Source organism: Eublepharis macularius, chromosome 4 (genome assembly GCF_028583425.1).
Source record: "Eublepharis macularius isolate TG4126 chromosome 4, MPM_Emac_v1.0, whole genome shotgun sequence".
Lineage (NCBI taxonomy): Eukaryota > Metazoa > Chordata > Lepidosauria > Squamata > Eublepharidae > Eublepharis > Eublepharis macularius.
In genome coordinates this window covers 49,805,134-49,828,947 of record NC_072793.1, presented here as the reverse complement: position 1 = coordinate 49,828,947, position 23,814 = coordinate 49,805,134, and positions in this window count along the sequence as shown.

Sequence of the window (23,814 nt, the reverse complement as noted above, 5' to 3'; positions counted from 1 at the left end):
ATCGCTGTGGTCTTGGCATTGTAGTTCCTGACGTTTCGCCAGCAGCTGTGACTGGCATCTTCAGCGGTGTAGCACCGAAAGACAGAGATCTCTCAGTGTGAGATCTCTGTCTTTCAGTGCTACACCTCTGAAGATGCCAGTCACAGCTGCTGAGAGATCTCTGTCTTTCGGTGCTACACCGCTGAAGATGCCAGTCACAGCTGCTGGTGAAATGTCAGGAACTACAATGCCAAGAGTCAGACCACGGCCATACAGCCCAGAAAATCCACAACAACCAAAGATAAACAAGTTTATTTACTGGGAGCACCTTCATTTCATCTGTTATATTTATCAACGCTATAGATATGGTCATGGCTGCTTTCAATAAAGAGTTAGTCTGTCGGGACTTCCTGTTTGGGATCCATGGAGGTCTAACACAGCTCTGGGAGCAGAGCTGACCGGGCTGCCGTTTTTAGTGACCGGCGGGGGCAAACAAGCCCGCGGTCCCCTGTTCTCAGGCAGAGAACAGGCTTTGAACGCTCAAGTACCTCAGGGCGCGTTGATCTCGGGCGAGGGGGGGTTCTGCGCAATGGACTCTCCCCCGTCCCTTGAGGTCCCACCCTAAGACAGGTCGGCCTATATCTCTGTGGCAGTTCTGGGGCCAGTGACGGCTGGCATAAGATCTACATGCCCAAGCATCAACAGGAGGAAAGAAGGTGAAAGAGAACCTGAGTTTGAAGCAGTGATTACAACCCAGAAAGACGTTTGAAAAGGTAAAGATCACTATCTCTTGAAACGGGACGAATTACTTAAAGTAAAGAAGCATTAAAGGGGACTTTTAAACTGCAACAGTTTGATTAAAAGTAGAGGAAGACTCGGCAAGAAACAGATTAGTAAAAGGACAAAGCTAAAAGAAGTAATTAGAGAAATTGGAGGATTGTTGTTCATACCTGTGGTTGTGAGGAGATAATAGACTGTGAGAAAGCTTCTACCATCGCGAGAGCTGCTGTGAGGAGACGGGAAACAGGAAGTACGTAATTGTGATAGAGCTGCTGGAGAGAGACGGCCCTAAGGCAGACAGGAAGAGGGCAATCGCCATCTTTGAAGAGGGAAGGGCACGGGCTTCAGCAGAAGAGGAAGTATGCCATATTGGATTACAAAAATATAGAAAAACCATAGAGAAAAGATGCCCGGCATTTTGGATTTTGTAAGTGCTTTTTTTTCCCTTTTGAAACCGGGACATTTGAATTAAATTAAAGGGACACTTAGCCAAGCGCCATGGAGTTAAGGAAACGAGCAGATTCGTGGGAGCGAGGCAAGTCAAGCCCCACGATGTCGAAAAAAGAGTGGCAGACGGCTATGGAAAATTTAGACAAAAGATTTTCGGAAATGTTAAAGGTCCAGCAGGAGCTGGTGAAAGAGATCAAAGAAGTTAAAGAGACAGTTAAAAGTGAATTAGCAGAAATGAAAAAGGGAATGGAAGTAACACAGCAAAAAGTTAACGTGGTGGAGAAGGCGATGGAGAATCTCTCAGACACGCAACGGACAGATATGAAGACGATGAGGGGCAGAATGGCTATTGCGGAGAGCAAGTATATGGAAAAGCAGCTAAGGTTTCGCGGTTTGCCGGAGATGGAGGGAAAGACAGCTCAAGAGCAAGTTGCTGAAGTGTTAGCTGGATACCTGGGGAAGGAAGAAGAAGAAATCGTGGCTATCCTAGATGTGGTGTATCGTATAAACTCAAGATTTGCGACCCAGAGGAAGTTACCAAGAGACGTGATTGTGCAATTTACAACCAGAAATATGAAAGAAATGATTGTGAGCAAGCAATTTCAAGACCCATTGGAGGTTGATGGCAAGACGGTGATTATTATGAAGGAGTTACCTAGATCGGTGTTGCTTGATCGGAAAAAATATAAAGCCTTAGTCCAAATTTTGAAGGACATGAAAATAAGGTACAGATGGGAATTACCGGAAGGGCTGGCATTTGAGTTTGGAGGAGTGAAAAAGCGCATCAGATCTGAATTTGAAATGGAAAAGTTTATGAGGGACGATGAAAAGGACTTACCAGCAACAAGGCTATGAATATGGAATGTAAGGTTATATCTTGGAATGTAAATGGACTTAATTCACCCAATAAGAGAAAAAGTACTTTTCACTGGCTATTAAAACAGAAATGTAATATTGTTTGTTTACAAGAGACTCATATTAGAAAACAGGATGTAAAATATCTAAAACTGAGTAAATTGGGCACTCATTTTGCAGCGGCCACAAAAAAGAAAAAAAGGGGAGTGGTCTTGTATATTAGAGAGGAGCTGCAGCCAAAGTTAGTGTTTAAGGACCCAGAAGCTACATTTTTAGCAGTGGAATGTACATGGAATTTAAAGAAAGTGCTGGTGATTGGAATCTATGCACCTAATGGAGCAAAAGAAAGCTTCTTTGAGGATTTGAGGAAGCAATTAGATGAACTTTCTCACGACCAGATAATTCTTGCAGGAGACTTCAATGGAGTTAAAAATTTGGAGCAGGACAAAAAATCAGCAACTGCACAAAAGAAAAGAGGACTACTACCAAAAACTTTTTTTGCATTAATGCAGCAGGAAACTTTGGAAGATGTATGGAGAATACAGAATCCCAAGGGCAGACAATTCACATTTTTCTCCGCAAGACACTCTACTTTATCACGAATCGATATGATCTGGGCCTCAAAGGACTTAGTGTTATGGACTAAAGAGGTGGAAATAATGCCTATGGTAGGCTCAGATCACAATCCAATTATGTGGAAGTTTGGGAAAAGAACTAAGAGGAAAGGATGGAGAATAAATGAGGACTTGTTGCAAGAGGGAGAAAACTTGGAGATGTTGAGAAGGGAAACTAAGTTCTTCATACAATACAACATGAATCGAGAAGTACCAACCAACAAGGTATGGGATACCTATAAGGCAGTAATTAGAGGCATACTAATGGACTTAAACGGAAGAGCCAGGAAAAAACAAGAGGAGAAGAGACAGGAGATTACAGAGAAAATAAAAGCCAAAGAAATATTACTAAAGAAAAGACCAGGGAAGAAGAAAGTTTACCAAGACATTAAAATTTTACAAGAACAGTTGACAGCAATGAATAATAAAGAACTGGAATGGCATCTGAAGAGAATGAATCAAAAGTCGTTTGTGTCCGGGGTCTGGGTCCCAGCCCCCAGACTTGGTAGGAGGGAACAGCAGGTCAGCCGGGCTGACGGGCAAACAGAGGGGGCAGCCAGCAGACAGCAGGTCAACTGGTCAGCCAGCTGACAGCAGGTCAACCGGTCTGACTGGCAGGCAGAGGGGGCAGCTGGGGGACAGCAGGTCAACCCCTCCCACAGGCAAATGGAGCCAGAACCTGCCGGTGCCAGGGGCAAGGGGCAAAAGCCCAGGGCCTCAGGAGGCAGGGGGAGACAGAGAGAGGCCAGCGAGTCCCACTCCCCTAGGGAGGGAAAGGGGGCTAGGCAAGGCGGAAGGGGGCAAGGGCAGAGGGATTGGGAGCCCAGCAGTCACCCACCCAAAGACCTTACCTGAGAAGGAGAAGCAGCAGCAGCCCCAACAACCCAAAGCCATGCCCCAGCTAGAAAATAGTAGCCTGGCCCAGGAGTTGCCAAAAGCCAAGCCACTCCAGGTGGGGCTATTGGAGGCACTCTGCAGGAAGCCCTGGGCAACCAGCCAAGGAGCCGCAGCTGGACCCACCTTCAGCCATCAGCTCAGCCAGGGAGGCTGGGCTGCTAGCCAGGGGACTGCAGCTGGACATGCCTTCAGCAATCAGCCAAGGCAGGGAGGCTGGGCAGCCAGAGAACAAGGCACAGCTGGTGCTGGTCAGTGGGGCCAGATCAGCTACCCCAGCTGCAACTGCTTGGTGCAGCCCAAGGCCAGGCTGGAAGAGGGGTGGGGCAGTAGAAGGAAGCCCTATAAAAGCTGGCTGGGAAGAGCCCTGTGGTGGTGGGTGTGAGTGAGGAGTGATGATGTGGAGTGAGAGCAGTAAGATGCAAGGGTGGAGGTTTGGAGGAGAGTTCTGGAAGGAGGAGATGAAGGAGGACGCAGAGGGTAAGCAGGCCAGGTTGAGCAGGCCAGCGAGTGGACTGAGAGGGAGTCTGGGTGAGGTATACCGCCCCTCCTTCCACAGAGCAGGGTCCTGCAGAATCCCTGGCCCCCCTGTGACGTCAGGAGCAGACCGCCCAGTGCCACGCCCAGCGGCAGCGGCGGCAAGCCCTGACAAGTTGGTGGCCCGTACGGGGAGAGACGTTCCAACGCAGGCACCAGTCAAGGGGCGGCCTCCCAAGGCCGCCGCCCCAGCGGAGCTTGGACCGTGGCTGGAGGAACGCCAGGATAGGATGTGGGGAAAGCTGGAGGCAGCCTACCCAGCCGCTCCAGTAGAACTAGCACAGACAGCGGAGCTGCAGAGGCAAGCCGGCGTGCTCACTGAGGCCTTGCCAAGGGTTTGCGCCCTCGTTTGGGAAAATAACCCACCGCCTGGCAAGCAGGTGCAGAGTCTATGTGCCACCGTGAAGATAGGCCGGCTGATCCTACAAGCCCTGTTGGACTCTGGGAGTGCAGTCTCAGCAATTCGGCCCCAGCTCCTCCCAGCTGCCACCCCAGTGTACCGCTGGATCCCAGTGACGGATGTGATGGGCCGCACCCAGCCGTACCCTACGGCCCTAATCACGATAGAGTACCTAGGGGTCCGCCACCAAATGGAAGTTGCCCAGTTAGCTCACCTACCCGTACCAATACTGCTGGGAAGAGATGCCCCAGGGTTCTTCAGGCTCCTCCAGCAGGCAGCGAAGAAATTGGGAAGAGACACCCCAGGGACCGCCGGGTCTCGGCTGAAGGCGGCAGGGGAAGTGACAGACCCACAAGTTGCCACCGCTCTGCAAATGGAGGAGGCCAACGACCCGGGAGAGGGTCCCTCCACCAGGCCAGGGGCAGAACCACGGACTGGAGGCCCAGCTGGAACCCTGGCAGACCGCCCATTCCGTGATGCCCAAGGGGCAGATGAGTCCTTGCAGCGCTTGCGAGAGACAGCCGCTCGTGAGGAGGAGCAAGTGCGGGATGAACGGAGGTCCCAACGGCTCCCTCGCATCGAGAAGCAAGGAGGGGTCTGGGTTCGCATAGCTCGTGCCCCAAATGGCCAGGGGGAGGTCCGCCAACTACTTGTGCCAGCAGCCTATCGGGCGGAAGTCCTCCGCACGGCCCATGAGCATGCTTGGGCCGGGCACCTCGGGCACCACAAGACCCTGAGGAAGGTTCTTGAGCAATTCTTCTGGCCCTCCGTGAATGCAGACGTGAAGGCCCACTGCCGCTCGTGTCCCACCTGCCAGCGGGTGGCAGCCCGCCGCCCGCCGAAGGCCCCCCTCTCCCCGCTGCCCGTCATGGAGACGCCCTTCCAACGCATCGCAATGGACTTCATCGGACCGCTGCCACGCACACCCCGGGGCCATCGCTTTGCCCTGGTGATTGTGGACTATGCCACGCGGTTCCCCGAGGTCATCCCGCTGAAGACCATGCAGACCCCGGGGATGGTACGGGCCCTGTCCAAATTTTTCGCGATGGTGGGGCTGCCAGATGAAATTTTGACGGATCGGGGGGGCCCGTTCCGTGCCACAGCCATGCGTCAGCTCTGCCGGAATTTGGGGATCCGGCAGGTGTTCACCTCGGCGTACCACCCTCAAACAGACGGGTTGGCAGAGCGGCTGAACCAGACCGTCAAGGAGGCCCTGAAGAAGATGACGCGGGACAAGCCTCACCAGTGGGACTTGTACATCGACCCGCTCATGTTCGCCCTCCGGGAGACCACGCAGGCCTCCACTGGCTTCAGCCCATTCGAGCTGCTATATGGGCGCAAGCCAAGGGGGATGCTCTCCCGGCTGACGGAACGCTGGGGGCCCCGGGCCAGCAGCCCCGCGCCCCCCATACAGGAGTACGTGAGCCGGCTCCGTGACCGGGGGCAACAGTCCCAAGCGGAGGCAAATCGCAGACTGACTCGCACCCAGTCAAAGCAAAAGGCCGCCTATGACCGGGGTGCGCGGATGAGGACTTTCCAGGCCGGAGAGAAGGTCCTCGTGCACCACTCGGTGTTCCCAAGAGAGGAAGGGGACCCATGGAGGGGTCCCTACCAGATTCGAAGGGTGCTGGGCCCCACCACCTACGAAGTCCAGTGTGGGGTCGGCCGGCGTCGGCGGAAGACCCTGCATGTGAACCTCCTAAAGCAGTGGCACGAGCGCCCAAAAGAGGAGTGCGGCGTGGCTGAGGACCCGCTAGAGCTCCCTGACAGTGTGCTGCCTTGGACCACTGATGCCCCGGAGTTTGAGGAGCCCAAGGTGGACCCTCAGCTCAACCCAGCTCAGAGGGCCCAGCTACAAGACCTCTGGGCTCGGATTCCTGGGGTCTTCTCCCGCAGGCCGGGCAGCACGAGCCTGATCCAACATGCCATTCCAACGGACCCGGGGCAGACAGCCCGGGCTACCTGGCGCCCCATCCCCAGGAAGCGGTGGGAGGCAGTGGAGAAGGAGACCGACGAGATGCTCAGGCTTGGGGTAATCGAGCCCTCGCGAAGCGCTTGGAGGAGCCCGATAGTCTTGGTGCCCAAGCCGGATGGGACCACCCGATTCTGCATCGACTATCGCGAACTGAATAAGGTGGCCCAGTTCGATGCATACCCCATGCCCCGAGCAGATGTGTTGGTAGACCACCTAGGGTCCGCCCGCTACCTGTCGGCCCTAGACTTGACGAAGGGCTACTGGCAAGTGCCCGTGCGGCCAGCAGACCGGGAGAAGACAGCCTTTGCCACCCCACGAGGCCTCTTCCAGTTCAAGAAGATGCCGTTTGGTCTACACGGGGCAGCTGCCACGTTTCAGCGGCTGGTGGACCAAGTGCTGGGAGAGTGCCGGGCGTATGCAATGGCGTACATAGATGACATCATCATCTTCAGCCCGGACTGGCCCACCCACCTCCAACACTTGGAAGCTGTCATGAGGGCCCTCCAGCGAGCCGGACTACGGGCTAACCCAAAGAAGAGCCACCTGGGGTTCCAGGAACTCCAGTACCTGGGCTTTGTGGTCGGGGGAGGCCGAGTTCGCCCACCACCAGACAAGGTGGCCTCAATAGCTGATGCCCCCCAGCCCCGGACCAAGAAGCAGGTCCGACGTTTCCTGGGACTACTGGGGTATTACGGGCGGTTCATCCCCCACTTTGCCTCCCGAGCCGCCCCCCTGACAGACTGCTTAAAGAAGGGGCTGCCCAACCAAGTCCGGTGGACCCCAGCACTAGAAGCAGCTTTCAAGGACCTGCGGTCAGCCCTCTCTAATACCACAGCCCTGTGGAACCCGGACTTTGACCGACCCTTTACGCTGGCCACAGACGCTTCTGACACCGGCCTTGGGGCAGTCCTGACTCAGGAACGTGACGGAACCGACGTCCCCATCCTCTTCCTGAGTCGGAAGCTGCAGCCCGCAGAGAGGCGCTATGCAACAGTGGAGCGGGAGGCCCTAGCGGTCAAGTGGGCAGTGGGGGCCCTGCAATACTACCTGGCCAATAATCCCTTTGTCCTACTAACGGACCATGCGCCCCTGCAGTGGCTCCACCACATGAAGGCACACAACCCCCGTGTGCTGCGGTGGTACCTCTCCCTCCTCCCCTTCCGGTTCACCATCAAGTACCGCAAGGGGGCGCAGCATGTGGATGCGGACTTCATGTCCCGCATGTTTGAGTCTGACCCTGACCCCCACAACTCAAAGCTAAGCGGGGGTGTGTGTCCGGGGTCTGGGTCCCAGCCCCCAGACTTGGTAGGAGGGAACAGCAGGTCAGCCGGGCTGACGGGCAAACAGAGGGGGCAGCCAGCAGACAGCAGGTCAACTGGTCAGCCAGCTGACAGCAGGTCAACCGGTCTGACTGGCAGGCAGAGGGGGCAGCTGGGGGACAGCAGGTCAACCCCTCCCACAGGCAAATGGAGCCAGAACCTGCCGGTGCCAGGGGCAAGGGGCAAAAGCCCAGGGCCTCAGGAGGCAGGGGGAGACAGAGAGAGGCCAGCGAGTCCCACTCCCCTAGGGAGGGAAAGGGGGCTAGGCAAGGCGGAAGGGGGCAAGGGCAGAGGGATTGGGAGCCCAGCAGTCACCCACCCAAAGACCTTACCTGAGAAGGAGAAGCAGCAGCAGCCCCAACAACCCAAAGCCATGCCCCAGCTAGAAAATAGTAGCCTGGCCCAGGAGTTGCCAAAAGCCAAGCCACTCCAGGTGGGGCTATTGGAGGCACTCTGCAGGAAGCCCTGGGCAACCAGCCAAGGAGCCGCAGCTGGACCCACCTTCAGCCATCAGCTCAGCCAGGGAGGCTGGGCTGCTAGCCAGGGGACTGCAGCTGGACATGCCTTCAGCAATCAGCCAAGGCAGGGAGGCTGGGCAGCCAGAGAACAAGGCACAGCTGGTGCTGGTCAGTGGGGCCAGATCAGCTACCCCAGCTGCAACTGCTTGGTGCAGCCCAAGGCCAGGCTGGAAGAGGGGTGGGGCAGTAGAAGGAAGCCCTATAAAAGCTGGCTGGGAAGAGCCCTGTGGTGGTGGGTGTGAGTGAGGAGTGATGATGTGGAGTGAGAGCAGTAAGATGCAAGGGTGGAGGTTTGGAGGAGAGTTCTGGAAGGAGGAGATGAAGGAGGACGCAGAGGGTAAGCAGGCCAGGTTGAGCAGGCCAGCGAGTGGACTGAGAGGGAGTCTGGGTGAGGTATACCGCCCCTCCTTCCACAGAGCAGGGTCCTGCAGAATCCCTGGCCCCCCTGTGACGTCAGGAGCAGACCGCCCAGTGCCACGCCCAGCGGCAGCGGCGGCAAGCCCTGACAGTTTGAAGGAGCAAATAAACCTGGGAAATATTTGGCATGGCAATTGAAGAGAAAGGAGAAGAAGACAATAAATAAAATATGTGAGGATAATAAAGTATATCTGGAACAGACTGCTATTAGTAGAGCCTTCTACAAATTTTACGCTAAATTGTATAATAAAAAAGAGGTGAATAAAGATTCAATAGCGACATATCTGGGGAAAATGAGGCTCCCAGTGATCTCGGAAGATTGGAGAAATAAATTGAATAGTGAAGTGACAGAGGAAGAGATAAGGAAGGCAATACAGTCAACAAATCTGGGTAAGGCGCCAGGGCCTGATGGACTCACAGCTAAATTTTATAAGGTAATGGTCAATGAACTGGTGTCATTCCTAAAAGAAGTGATCGATGGTGTTATGAGAGACCAAAGAATTCCAGATACTTGGAGTGAAGCTAATATATCATTGATCCCTAAAGAAGGACAGGACTTGACTAACGTCAAAAATTACAGACCTATTTCCTTACTTAACAATGACTATAAGATCTTTGCGAAGATCTTAGCGGAAAGAGTAAAGGGATGGCTATCCGAAGTTATTGGGGAAGAACAAGCTGGTTTTTTACCGAATAGACAAATCAGAGACAATTTAAGGACAGTTATAAATGCTATTGAATATTATGATAGGCGTTGTGATAAGGAGGTTGGGTTCTTCTTTGTGGATGCTGAAAAAGCATTTGACAATTTGAACTGGGATTTTATGTTCGCCACTATGGAACAGCTACAGTTGGGAGAAAGATTTATCAGAGCAGTAAAAGAAATCTACAGAGACCAGAGTGCAGCAATTGTGGTGAATGACGAGGTGACTAAGAAATTGACTATAGGCAAAAGTACAAGACAAGGTTGCCCGTTGTCTCCACTGTTGTTTATAATGGTTTTGGAAATTTTGATGATACAGATCTGAGAAGATAATGCAATCCGTGGAATAAAGATAAAAGACTTTTCCTATAAGGTTAGAGCATTTGCAGACGATATAATGTTAATTGTGGAAGATCCAATTGAAAACATGCCAAGGGTAATAGAAAAAATCACAGAATTTGGAGATTTGGCAGGTTTTTTTGTAAACAAAAAGAAGTCAAAGATACTGTGTAAAAATATGACTAAACAAAAACAACAGCAACTTATGGAAATAGACTGTGAAGTAACAAATAAGGTAAAATATTTGGGAATTGAGCTGGCTGCAAAGAATATAGATCTATTCAAGAACAATTATGAGAAATTGTGGACTCAAATAGAGCGAGACTTGATTAAATGGAATAGATTGAATTTGTCATGGTTGGGAAGAATTGCAGCAGTCAAGATGAATGTGCTGCCAAGAGTGATGTTTTTGTTACAGACAATACCAGTTATTCGGGATTCAAAGCAGTTTGAGAAATGGCAGAGAAAGATATCGGACTTTGTTTGGGCAGGCAAAAAGCCTCGAGTGAAAATGAAAGTGTTACAGGACGCGAAAGAGAGAGGCGGAATGCAACTGCCCAACCTAAGACTTTACTATGAGGCAATCTGCTTGGTTTGGCTGAAGGACTGGATGATGCTTAAAAATCGCAAATTGCTGGCCTTAGAGGGATACAAAAAAATATTTGGATGGCATGCATACTTATGGTATGATAAAGTAAAAGCGGACTCTATGTTTGTACACCATTACATTCGGAGAAGCCTCTTCACAATATGGAAAAAGTACAGAGATTACCTACAAGAAGGAATTCCCTCCTGGGTGGTTCCTTATGAAGTGATAGATCCGAGAACTGTTGATAATGAACATAAGCATAAGAACATAAGAACATAAGCAAAGCCATGTTGGATCAGGCCAGTGGCCCATCCAGTCCAACATTCTGTCACACACAGTGGCTAGAAATCCAGTGCCATCTAAAGGACTGTCAGTGAGGCCAGGACACCAGATGCCCTCCCACTGCCTTCCTTCCAGCACCAAGACAACAGAGCACCACCTCCCCACAAAGAGAATACCATCTATCTCCTGTGGCTAATAGCCACTGATGGACCTCTGCTCCATATATTTGTCCAGTCCCCTCTTGAAGCTGGCAATGCTTGTAGCTGCCACCACCTCCTGTGGCAACGAATTCCATGTGTTTATCACCCTTTGTGTAAAGTAGTATTTTCTTCTATCTGTTCTAACCCGACTGCTCAATAATTTCATAGAGTGCCCACGAGTTCTTGAATTGTGAGAAAGGGAGAAAAACACATCTTTCTCTACCTTCTCTAACCCGTGCATTATCTTGTAAACCTCTATCATGTCTCCCCTCAGTCGTCTTTTCTCCAGGCTAAAGAGCCCCAAGCGCCTCAATCTTTCCTCATAGGGAAAGTGTTCCAACCCTTTAATCATTTTAGTTGCCCTTCTCTGTACTTTTTCCAGTGCTATGATATCTTTTTTAAGGTGTGGCGACCAGAACTGTACACAGTACTCCAAATGAGGCCTCACCATCGATTTATACAGAGGCATTATGATACCGGCTGATTTGTTTTCAATCCCTTTCCTAATAACCCCTAGCATAGCATTAGCTTTTTTTATGGCAGTCGCACACTGTGCTGACGTTTTTAGTGAGTTATCTATCATGACTCCAAGATCTCTCTCTTGGTCAGTCTCCGCCAGTTCAGACCCCATCAACTTGTATTTATATTTTGGATTTTTGGTTCCAATGTGCATTACTTTGCACTTGGCTACATTGAACCTCATTTGCCACATGGATGCCCACTCTTCTAGCCTCGACAGATCCCTTTGGAGTGCCTCACAATCCTCTCTGGCTTTCACCACCCTGAACAATTTCGTGTCATCTGCAAATTTAGCCACTTCACTGCTTAATCCCAATTCCAAATCATTAATAAACAAGTTAAAAAGCATTGGACCCAATACCGACCCCTGTGGCACCCCACTGCTCACCACCCTCCACTGTGAGAAGTGCCCGTTTATACTCACTCTCTGTTTCCTATTAATTAGCCAGTTTTCGATCCACAAGAGGACTTGGCCCTTTATCCCATAGCTACTGAGCTTACTTAGGAGCCTTTGATGAGGAACTTTTTCAAAAGCTTTCTGGAAGTCAAGATAAACAATATCTATCGGGTCTCCCTTGTCCACTTGTTTGTTCACTCCCTCAAAGAACTCTAACAGATTGGTGAGACAAGATCTTCCCTTACAGAACCCATGCTGAGTTTTCCTCATCAGCTTTTGGTCATCAATGTGCCCACTAATTTTATTTTTGATAATAGTTTCCACCAACTTACCCGGTATTGACGTCAGGCTGACTGGCCTGTAATTTCCCGGATCTCCCCTGGAACCTTTTTTAAAGATGGGGACAACATTAGCTACCTTCCAGTCCTCAGGAACAGATGCAGAGTTTAATGACAGATTACATATTTTTGTGAGGAGATCTACAAGTTCACACTTGAGTTCTTTCAGAACTCTTGGATGTATGCCATCTGGGCCCGGTGATTTATCAGTTTTTAAATTATCTAGCAGTCGCATAACCTCCTCTCTCATCACCTCAATGTGACTCAGGTCTTTCAAAACCCCTCCCAAAGTCAGTGCTTCTGGAGTGGGCATGCACAGTGTCTAACAACAGTGTCTAACGTATAAGGAGATAACACGAATAGAATTTTCTAAATTAAGAATAAAGACGCAAGAAGAGTTGTCTCCAAACTATGACTGGTTTCAATATAGACAGCTCAGAGACCTTTATAAATCGGATTGTGCCAAGGGAGGAGTAAGAATGGAGAATTCGGACTTGGAGGAAGTAATTTTACAAGAAGACAAAAAGGAAATTTCAAAGGTCTATAAAGTGTTGTTAAAATGGTGTACTGAAGAAGAGGTAGTTAAGGTGCAAATGGTGAAGTGGGCTATAAATTTTAATAAAGAAATAACAATGGAGGCGTGGGAATACTTGTGGAAAAATACTTTGAAAATTACGACATGCACTAACATTAAAGAGAATGTCTATAAAATGATCTATCGTTGGTACCTGACACCAAAGAAAATTGCGCTAGGGAATGTGAACATGTCTAATAAATGCTGGAAATGTAAAAAGCATGAAGGATATTTGTACCATATGTGGTGGACTTGTGAGGTAGTCAGGCAGTACTGGGGGGAAATAATAAGAGTAATAAGTGAGATTTTACAGTTTCAAGTTAATAAGAACCCAGAACTCCTGCTACTGAACTTGGGAATGGAAGATATTCCAGCACAACATAGGACATTGCTTTTTTACATGACAGCAGCGGCTAGACTTTTGTACGCGCAAAAGTGGAAAGTACAAGAAGTGCCAACTATCGAGGACTGGATTCACAAATTGCTGTACATGGCGGAGATGGATAAACTGACAAGAAAACTAAGAGACCTTGATCCAGGACAGTTTAACACAGATTGGGAGAAGCTGAAACAATATTTGGTGAAAAAATGGGAGGTGGGAGGAGAACTGTGGCAGTTTGAAAATTATTGAAGAAAAACAAAAGAAGAGAGAAGTGACTATACCGGGGGGAGGAGAGTTAAAGAAGAATTACTAAGCAATTATTCTATTTGATTATTCTATACAGTATTAAGTAATAGTTATTATGTGATATATAAGAATAGAAATTAATTAATTAATTATGTTGCTGGCAGATAGGGGTGTAATTGAGAATTAACAGAATTAAAATTCATGAATACAAGAAGGGGGGGGAATGAGAAGTAGCATATAGAATATAGGTTAAATTGATTGACTTATGCTGAAGGTATTTTTGGTTATAGCGATAGTTAGAAATGTGCAGAACATGGGTCAAATTGATTGACTTATGTCGAATGTATATTGTGTTTATAGGTATATTTAGAAATGTGTAGAATATGAGTCAAATTGATTGACTTTATGTTATAAAGATAAGAGATATAAGAGGAAGTAAAGAGTAACATATAGAGTATAAGTTAAATTGGTTGACTTATAAATGTATTCATCACTTATGAGTACTCAAGTTATGTATAGGGAGGGATAAATTGTTTGTCCCATATTGATGACATTAGAATGAATAAGTTAGAGTACAGGATATTGAGAATATTACCAGTATTATTACTATTGAATAACATGCCAGGAATGTATTAGTTAGTTGATAAGTGAAGGGAAATTGACTTAGCACTGTGTTATAATAGACTAGCTTAGAAGAGTGTGAAAGTATATGTTTAATTGACAAAATAAGTTGAAATGAGTAGGGGAAGAATAGACAAAGGGTTGGAAAACTGTTGGAAGTCAACAAACGGGGGGGGAAAGGGAGGGGGTTAGAACTGGAATATTGAAGTAATTTGATTGTTATAAATGACAAAATATTTCTAATTCCAATAAAAATTTATTAAAAAAAATAAAAAAAATAAAGAGTTAGTCTGTCACTTACTGCTGGGAAGCAACTTCAAAAACTAGTGTAAGGATTAATATTCTGCCAAGATGGGAGGAACTGACAGCCCAACAATGATAAAGATCCCAGTTGAGATAAGCAGGTTCCTTCAGTTCTGCTGTATTATTATTTTGCAATTCTATGATGTCTTCTGTTCTACTCCAGTTGCATTTTGGCAAGAAAGGGAAAGCCATTCTTTTGCACTTGAATACAGCAGCCTGAATGGTATATGCCAAATACTGGAAAAAGGATTCTCTACCAGATATCTCAGAATAGATTGAAAACATTTGCTGCTGTGCCACCTGCTGTGCCAGTGAGACCCTCTGCCGTCCTGCTGGGTGTGTCGGAAGTCCTCCCTAAGCCTCAGATTTAGGTAGGGGAGGGGGTTGTGCTATCTGGTTCCTCCTCTTACCTGCTTTGTCATGACACCTCACTCACCAGGTCATGCCAGCTGTCTCCTCCCTGGTCGCACAGGGAGGGCTCCCTTTCAAAGCACGTATTGTCCTCCCCACTCCCAGAGGCAGCAAATCTCCTCAGAGAGCCAGTTTGGTGTAGTGGTTAAGAGTGCAGGACTCTAATCTGGAGAGCTGGGTTTGATCCCTGACTCCTCCACTTGAAGCCAGCTGGGTGACCTTGGGCGAGTCACAGTTCTCTGGAGCTCTCTCAGCCCCACCCACCTCACAGGGTGATTGTTGTGGGGTAATAATAGCATACTTTGTAAACCGCTCTGAGTGGGCATTAAGTTGTCCTGAAGGGCGGTATATAAATCGAATGTTGTTGTTGTTGTTGTTGTTGTTGTTATCATCATCAGCACCTCATTCCCCTTCCATCAGTCCCCCTGGCAAGGGGTGAAGCAACAGACTGATGCCAACCCTAGCCAGCCCTTCCCCTGCCTACAGTGTCCAATGGCTTCCTGCAGGGCCAGTTGGGCTCTGTTCCACCCCCCAGTTTCTGCCCTCCAGCTGGATTGCACCCAATCCACCAGTATTGAGTGTGATCGTTCTTGACCCCACTCACCTGCAGCTGGACCTTTGGGTGGCTAGGTCTAGAAGAGCTCAGCACCCTCTTGCCAGTGAAGTGCAGTTCCGCCAGCCTCCAGGCCACTTCCTCCCCAATTCTGCCCTCACAGGGCATGGGTAGCAGCGACAGTGGTGGTGGGGGGACTAACAGACCTCTTCTGTCTGGTTGGGGCACTTCTACCTTAGGCTGACTTGGCAGCCACTCCCACCAACTAACCTGGGGCTGCAGTGGTGTCTGTGGTGGTGGTAACTGCCACTGCATCACTGAAGGTCCTGGCTTGTCGCTGGCTCCCTCCTGCACTCAGCTCTCCAGCACCCTCTCTGTGGCCCTCGGCACCTCGGAGCCAGGTAAGTGGGCCTGTGGTGGCCAGCTTGTGCTGGGGGGGGGGTGCTTCCCCAGTTTTCTTTCTGGCTGGGAGGGTGGCATCAGGGTCAAGTCCGGGACAGGTGACTGCCACTCTGGACAACATTAAAGAGACTTATGATTAAATTAACATTTCTGCAAAGAGTAGAAAATATATTCCAGCTGGAAAATTTGTGGAAACCCTTTCTTATCAAAACAGGTGCAATGTATTAAAAGGTGCTTTGTCAATAAGGTTATTAATGTTTACCTTTTTCTTTTCTGTTTGTTTCTTTCCCTGTATTGTTTATAAATCTATTCTTTTAAAATTAAAAGTCATTTAATTGGGAGGTTACTACAACATAAATGAATGAATTTTTTTATTGACTAGCACCAGTAAAAAGGTACCACAGAAATAAATAGAAACATCAGTAAAATAATTCAGAATACAGTAGATTAAAATGCTAGATAGTTCAGTAAAATCTTAACATTCATCTACCTAAGCAGTTAAGGTTTTCCTAATCCTTGAAGCGAGCTATCCAAATCTGGTTACCTGTCGAGTGACCTCAGGATGCCTATCTGAGAGAAAACTTCTCAGATGGCATAATATTTGACTATGGGTAAGGGATAAGGTCATAGAGAAAGGGAAAGATTTGCAAAGATTATTATATGCCTTGCAATCAAACATGTTCTAAAGATTCTATCCCTTCCTCACAGCAGGGGCAAATCCTTTCCATATAAGGGATTTTTAAAAAACTTTCCATCAAGAACAGCTGCGGGAAGTACATCCCATCTCATGAGTGTAAACATTCTCTTGATTTGATAAATTGAAGAGATAAGGCACAGGAGTTACCCTTTTAATGGAATCTAGAAGGACTCGCCATTTCTTTATTCTGTTTAAATTGTATTGCCTTGTAATATCTAGTATCCTCTGTTTTACTATGTCCTTAGCTTTCTCATAACCCAGATATTGTTTTGAAAGACCATATAAAGGTAAGTTCTTATCCAACACCCTAAGCCACGGTGGGACGAAAGAATCCAGAATTATTAAACTTATCAGCCCTTTGGGTAGAAATACTAGTTTTAGCCAATAAAAAACCACTGCAATCCACAGCCTTGCGTCTGCCATGATCATACTGGTTTCAATTCGAGTGGGATGCCATGGGGCACTTGTAAGATCGTTCTCAAAAATTTAGATTGAACCGTTTCCAGTTTCCTTAGATTTGAGGTAATATTTATAGGGGCTCCATAAATAAGCTGAGTAAGGAATTTGGCCTTGAATAATCTGAGGGCTGCTCCCTTTATGCCAATAGAATTTTTGAATTGCCCCTGAGCTCCTTTTGGCATCTGAAACAACAGAGTTTATATTAACAGTTCTTGAGCCATTCACCTGGAAAAAAATACCCAAAGACTTAAAACATGAAACTTGTTCAATAGGAATGGAGTTTAAAGACCAATAGTAATTTGGGGGGGGGGGGGGGGGGGGTTGTTTTTTTGCAAAGGCCATCACTTTCATTTTAGAGTAATTATCCTTTAGGTTTTCTTGGTAGGACTGGGCAAATGAGCTCCTAGCTCTCCTAAGTTCCAGCTGGAGTCCTTGAGAGTAAAACAGCATCATCTGCATATATGTTTATCACCTAGCCTTGGGGGATGGAACTCAGGCTTATTTATATGAGTTACCAAATAATTAATACAAAAATTAAAAAGAAGAGCAAGAAGACATCCTTGTTTGACCCCCACCCCCACCCCGATAGGGCCTGTGAGATGAACTTGGGGGGTGTACCTGATCCATATAGATGTATGGTTGCATAGTGCCTGAATTTAAAAAAGTAAACTTCTATCGAGGCTTGTGGCCCTTAGCTTATCCCACAAAATAACTCTGGATATTGAGTCAAAAGCTGATTCCAGATCCAGAAAGGTGGCAAAAAGTGACACATTTAAATTGGAGATTTTGCGATCAAATGGTCTAACAACATACATTGATCTAGAGTTGAACGACCCTCCCTAAAGCCGGCCTGTTCTTCTGCTAAGTAGGATTCATTTTCCAGCCAATCCCTGAATTTCCATAAGAGGTGTCTTAGGCCGTTTTCACACGCGCTCCGGGAGACTGTGCAAACTCACAGCATGAAGCGTCTTCCTAGCATGATAACCCTAACCATAATCCTTTAATGGCCCAATGACGTCAGAAAAAGTGCCATTAAACAGGATTGTGCCAGGAAATCGCACTAGGAAGATGCTTTTATGCTGTGAGTTTCACGTGATCTTCTGGGCGCGTGGTCATGTGGAAACGGCCTTACTACAACATGAATATCAGTAGCCATTTTTTGAATATTCCATGCTGTCTGGATTAAGTTTCAGCAGACCAGCCTGGAGTCTGTTTACCATTTATTAATTATTATTAGACTAATCGTGATTAAAGCTAGGGCTGAAAAAGACCAGCTGCTCAGCCCTGTCCTACCCTGTGCCTGAGGCACTGAAAGAATCACTGCCTGAAGGAAAAGACTGCAACCTATTTTCCTATGACATGCTATATGAGAGATTTGTAGTGCTTTTTATTGTTATATCAGTTTAGAAACACTTGTGTTGTAAACCTGGTTGGGCCCTTCTTTGTTGGAGAAAGGCAGGCTAAAGGTATTTTAAAATAAAATAAAATAAAATTTGGGAGAGACTCAGGAGGTGTACTGCTGCTCCTATATTCCTAAGATAAATGTTTGTTTTTCTTTTGTCAGTGGTTCAACTAAAGATATTATAGTTCTCTAAAAGTTAGTTACTTTTTATTTATTCCAAAAACACTTTTCTAGCATACTAGAAAAACTAGACACAAAACATTGGCAAATTGCTCTATGTGCTCCTTAGAATACTCATTTAAAATGAAGAAATGGGGTCACATCCTTGGTGGCCCCCAAACCTCACTATGTCTTAATTAGCCATTCTTTTTAATGAAGACATGCTACACAGTTCATGTGACCGAATTTCTGAAAAATGAACTGTCTCGTTTATTTAAGGCAACTTTAAAAAGATGCCCCTTAAGAGTACAAAGGAATGAAAATTAATGTTTTCAATGAAGCATCAATGTAATGCTCTCTAGTAAAGCAGTAAAGTGAGCATTCAACATACATGGGAATGATAATAAAAGGAATTTGGAAAATCAGTAAAGTTTTGTAATGTTTATTCATACACAATTCAAAGAAATTTTCTTCCCTTTTCTTCCCTTGTGTATGGTGGACAGGGAAAAGGGGAAGGGTGTCCCATTTGGAATGTGGATATCCATGAGATGTTATTTTATTGGTTTTACTTCTTGTATCTTATTTATGATTGTGACCCGCCCTGAGCCTGTTTGTGGGGAGGGCGGGCTAAAAATCCAATCAATCAATCAATCAATCAATCAATCAATCAATCAATCAATCAATCAATCAATCAATCAATCAATCAATCAATCAATCAATCTTTTTTGTAATTAGGAAACATGGAGTGTATATTAATGTTAGTTTAGTTATCCATACAATATGTATTTATTATGAATTGCACTCTGCACATGCTCTTTGAAATTTACCTGTGTTTCAATTACATGTTTTATCAATATGTTTTATTAATTTTTTAATAAATTTTTAAGATGTTTTATTTGTTATGGCATATATTTTGTATTTCTTGATAGATCCCCCTGACAAAGCTATTGCAAAGCACATAGAGGTTATACAAACATTAAAGACTCTTCCCTTGCACTATTTGCCTTTTTTCCCCTTCAGTATGGTCATACACCGCTTTATTCTTACTATACATAAGGGGAAGCACAGCCTCTTCTTTGCATTCTCCCATTTAGACACAGAGAATCTTGTGGCATTAAATTTTTGCTAAAATAGACCTAGATTCACACTGGTATTCTCAACTAAGTGGTTTTCCATTCTCATTGACTCAATACCGGTTAGTTGGAATCTCCTCTAAAATCCCAGACCCATGAATTAGTTGCCTCCAATGCATCTCGTCTTTGCCCTGAAGCGTCCCTAATTTTCCTTATTTGGAAATATTAGTAGGAGGGAACTCTCCCCCTTCTAATATTTGGTGAATCAGGGAGGAGATTTGCCCTGTTCACAAGTAACAGTGAACAAACGTATGTTCTGCCTGTATGTGGGCACGTCTGTTTGTAAGAGCTAGTATGTATTTATTTTATAAATTAAACTGGGGACCATTACGAGGATACATCATACTCTTAGCTATACATGCATCGGTAACATGCATATATAAATGCTTTGAAAACGGAATATTTTATTATCATTCGAGGACCAAGCCGTATAACTGAAGCTAGACAATGCCTGTAAAGTGGGCTCCAAACGGTATGGGATTATCCAGCTGCAGAAGTCCCCACTGGGTGTGTGATGCATTTCCACTGCTTTTTCTCTTCAGCTGAGGGAGTATGACTCTTGATTCTTCTTGCTGGTTCTTGAAATATTGGTTGCCCAAATATGGTGGGAACCCATTTTTGGCAACAAGTTCTGGAACTTGTGCAGACAAGTACTTCATACCAGCTCTGTTTTACCCTCTTCCTCTTCCTTTTTGGCCTTTCTCTTCCTTTTTGGCCTTCCTGCCTTTATTTCCTTGGGTAATACACATTGCACAGTGTGTGGGGTGTGTGGGGTCATTTGGACGAATTGTATCTTAACATGGGTATTCTTGTATTTGGTACTGCTTCTATAAGCTTGACAGAGGTAAAGGTGATCTTGTAGCTATATGCCTAATATTATCTGTCTGCTTTAGTATAATAATTATTCCCCTCAATAATGCACTTTCTGGTTTCGCCATTCTGGTTTCAGTACTTCTTCTTAACTTGTGCTAAGAGCTCAATCTTTATCCAGTGATCTCTTGGCTGCTACTTGAGTGAGTCAGTGCCCAGATACGACTCACAACCAGGAGCAGAAACCACACCAGCAGCCCTTAGAAATGAGATGGTATGGAAGGTTTTCTTCCTTATTCTCAGACTTCTCTAAGGTGAAGTGGAACGAAACAGGAAAGTGCACTGTCTATTCACACAGAGTGTATATGTCTCCCTGACCACATACAATAACATAAAAGCAATCAAGTTTAATTACATGCATTTGTTCACATTCATCCCGTTACACTTTTTTCTCCCTTCCCAATCTCTATTATCTTTCCCAAGGTCTTTTTGAGATTGTAAACTCCTTGTCTATTTTGTCCAAAACTCTGTAAAGCACCATGTACATTGATGGCGCAATATAAATAATATATAGATGGGCTTGGGTCCTACTATAAATTGCCACTAATGGAAGGAGAGATGTTATTCACATATCAACCCCCCCCCCATTGCAAACCCCCAACTCCCTGTTTACACTGTACTTGGGGGTCCCTGAAACCCAAGAACAGTATTTCTGGGATCATTTTAGGCTGCATCTAAAAAGAATGTGAGGAAGAACCATTCCATGAACAAAATTTCATTAGTGAATATTTATCACAGGATCCAACTCATGGACTCCTATCCTAAAAAGGCATCAAATATGAAAGGGAAAATGAATGTGAAAGGGGAAAGTAGAAAAAAGGAATTTAAAAAAAGGAACTCAGAATTTGTATTTTAGCGAAAAGAATAATCTCATCAACTCACTCTGTAACTTTTTCTATAAAGCTATGGCCCCAGACTTACCTGCCCCCCTAATTTGCCAGCTGTGGAGGTGTGGGGCTGCACCTCAAGGAGGCTGCCTTTATCCTGGAGGCCTGGCAGCTTCCCAGCAGTCTCCATAGGGCTGTGCGGGCAGCCTCAAATTCAAAATGCCAGGCTAGCCAATCAGCAATGGGTTGGCCAAGTTTTTAGGGGGGCAGTTCCAGCTGACATACCTGGCTACTACAAACAGTTTTCATTCAAGTCCACCAGCTGAGTATATCTCTGGGAGGTGACTGGGTGCTCCAGCTCTCGGATCTCAACCTGCTTCCATCTATCCTATCTCCTGGGTTCTGTCAGTTTGGGATACTAGGAAATTCTGGTATGGTTTGTAGAATTCTACTTGTGAGTGGGTTATTTCTTAGGTCTTCAACATGGTTTGGGAATTTTTGGTCATCTATTTGTTTCTTCTCCTTGTTACAACTTCAGGTAGGGATGGTTTTGGAACTGGGCATGGGAATTTTTGGGAGGAGAACATGGCCTGTGCGCCCAGTTTCCCCATAATTAAGGTTCCCCTTAAGGGATCTTGGATGCATGGCAGGGACAAGCCCAGCTCATGGGCTATCTGGGCATGCTCACTCCCAGGTGGCAGGAGATCCATGCAGAGGTTTGCACCCACGTGGTATCTCACTTGCTGTCATCCTGCAGTTCCCCCTGCAGCAAATGGGCTGAGGGGATGATGGTGTCATCAGCTGGCAGGCAGGTTAGCCGATGCTTGGATCAGTGCCCCATGCTGCACCAAGGCTCCATAACCTGTTAACCAATAAGGCAGTGCCCTTTTAAATTCCATCAAGTTGTCTCTGTGTCTTCTGTCACTTTACCCTCACCCCCTCACCCCTTGGCACTGGACCCACAAATCTTCACTATCAGTTTTCCATTGCTTCTCCCTGAAACTATCCCACCACAGATCTCGTTCTTCTGCATATACTCTTACTTCTACCTCTCTCACCCCTTCCTGGAAGAGGGACTGGAAATTATTTTAAGGGCACACTGAGTTGTTCAGTACGAGTGTATTTTAATTCCGGCAATGCACAGTTATGTCATAGTACAGACACATAAGGTGATCTTTGACATTTTGTATCTATTAATTTACATAATGAGTGTGTAATATTATAGTCTATCAAAAAAGAAACACATAGCAAGCATCCATTAATACTCTGTGTCACTTTGAACCTATTCCTATTCCTCTGCGTGCGGATTCTTCCACTAAACTGAACCATCATTACATACTCTTTTATGCATTTGAATCCTTAACCATATAGCTAATGGTAAAATGCATTACTTTCTGTGGCTATAACTATCATAGCTTTAGGAAAAAGCAGAGCGCATTATCAAAAGCAAAAATGAAGTAATTTTTTAAAAGTGGGAATGAATATACTTGAGAAATGAGAAGGCGAAAGGAGCAGTAGTGCCCCAAAATATAAGCAGAATGAAAGGATAAGTTCAAAGTATGGAAATTATGAGGAACAAGTAGGGACCCACAAGGACTTGTGGGGGCATCTCATGTTCTCGTCCTGCATCATGTCCTTTTTCTCTTCCCTGCCCCTCATAGCCTTTTTCCATTTCCTGCTTCCTTTTCTCCCCATCCACCTTTGTGTGTGTCCCTGTTTTCACCTTTACCCCTTCCATTCCACAAAGTCTTCATGAAGAGCCAGTTTGGTGTAGTGGTTAAGAGTGCAGGACTCTAATCTGGAGAGCTGGGTTTGATCCCTGACTCCTCCACTTAAAAGCCAGCTGGGTGACCTGGGGCTAGTCACAGTTCTCTGGAGCTCTCTCAGCCCCACCTACCTCACAGGGTGTTTTGTTGTGGGGATAATAATGACATACTTTGTAAACCGCTCTGAGTGGGCATTAAGTTGTCCTGAAGGGTGGCATATAAATCTAATGTTATTATTATGTTATTTTTCTGGCCCAGTTGCATGCTGCCAGCTGAGCTAGCTCATTTGCATGGTGGGGAACCTACAAGACTTGGTTGAAGAAAGCTAGCTTAGAGAGGAAAAGAATGGGATGGAATTGGTGCCAGCTGAGAAACCATCTTTTTCAGGACTCAGTGCATCACCTAGCAACACAAGACCCAATCAGAGCTGAGCTGTTAATTAGCATTTCAGCTGTGTGAAAATCTAGGGAGTGAACATAGAGCATCTCTGAGAACAGTCTCCCAAGGTCGAATCACTGGGGAACTCAGAGACTGCTCCACAGGTGTTATTAACCAGTCCAGCCACCACATATTTGAGCAAGGCCAGAGCCTGACAACACTTACAATTCTGAACCAGAGTTCAGCCATTTTTACCACAAACCTGGCTTCGGGCTGACAATTTCCTTATGCTTTATATATTAGTAATAAAATTTCTGCTTACTGATTGTTGGAAATGTCACCATTCTGATCCTCCTGCAAATGACTCACTCAGAAAAATGAAAAAAAAAACTCTGAGATTTTCCAATTGTATATCAGTCAGTGAGACTCTATCTTATGAAATATTGATTATTATATTTATCATAGTCATATTAAGTTTTAATTCTAATAACTAGTCTTTATTTTTGAGTGACAAAATCAATCATGA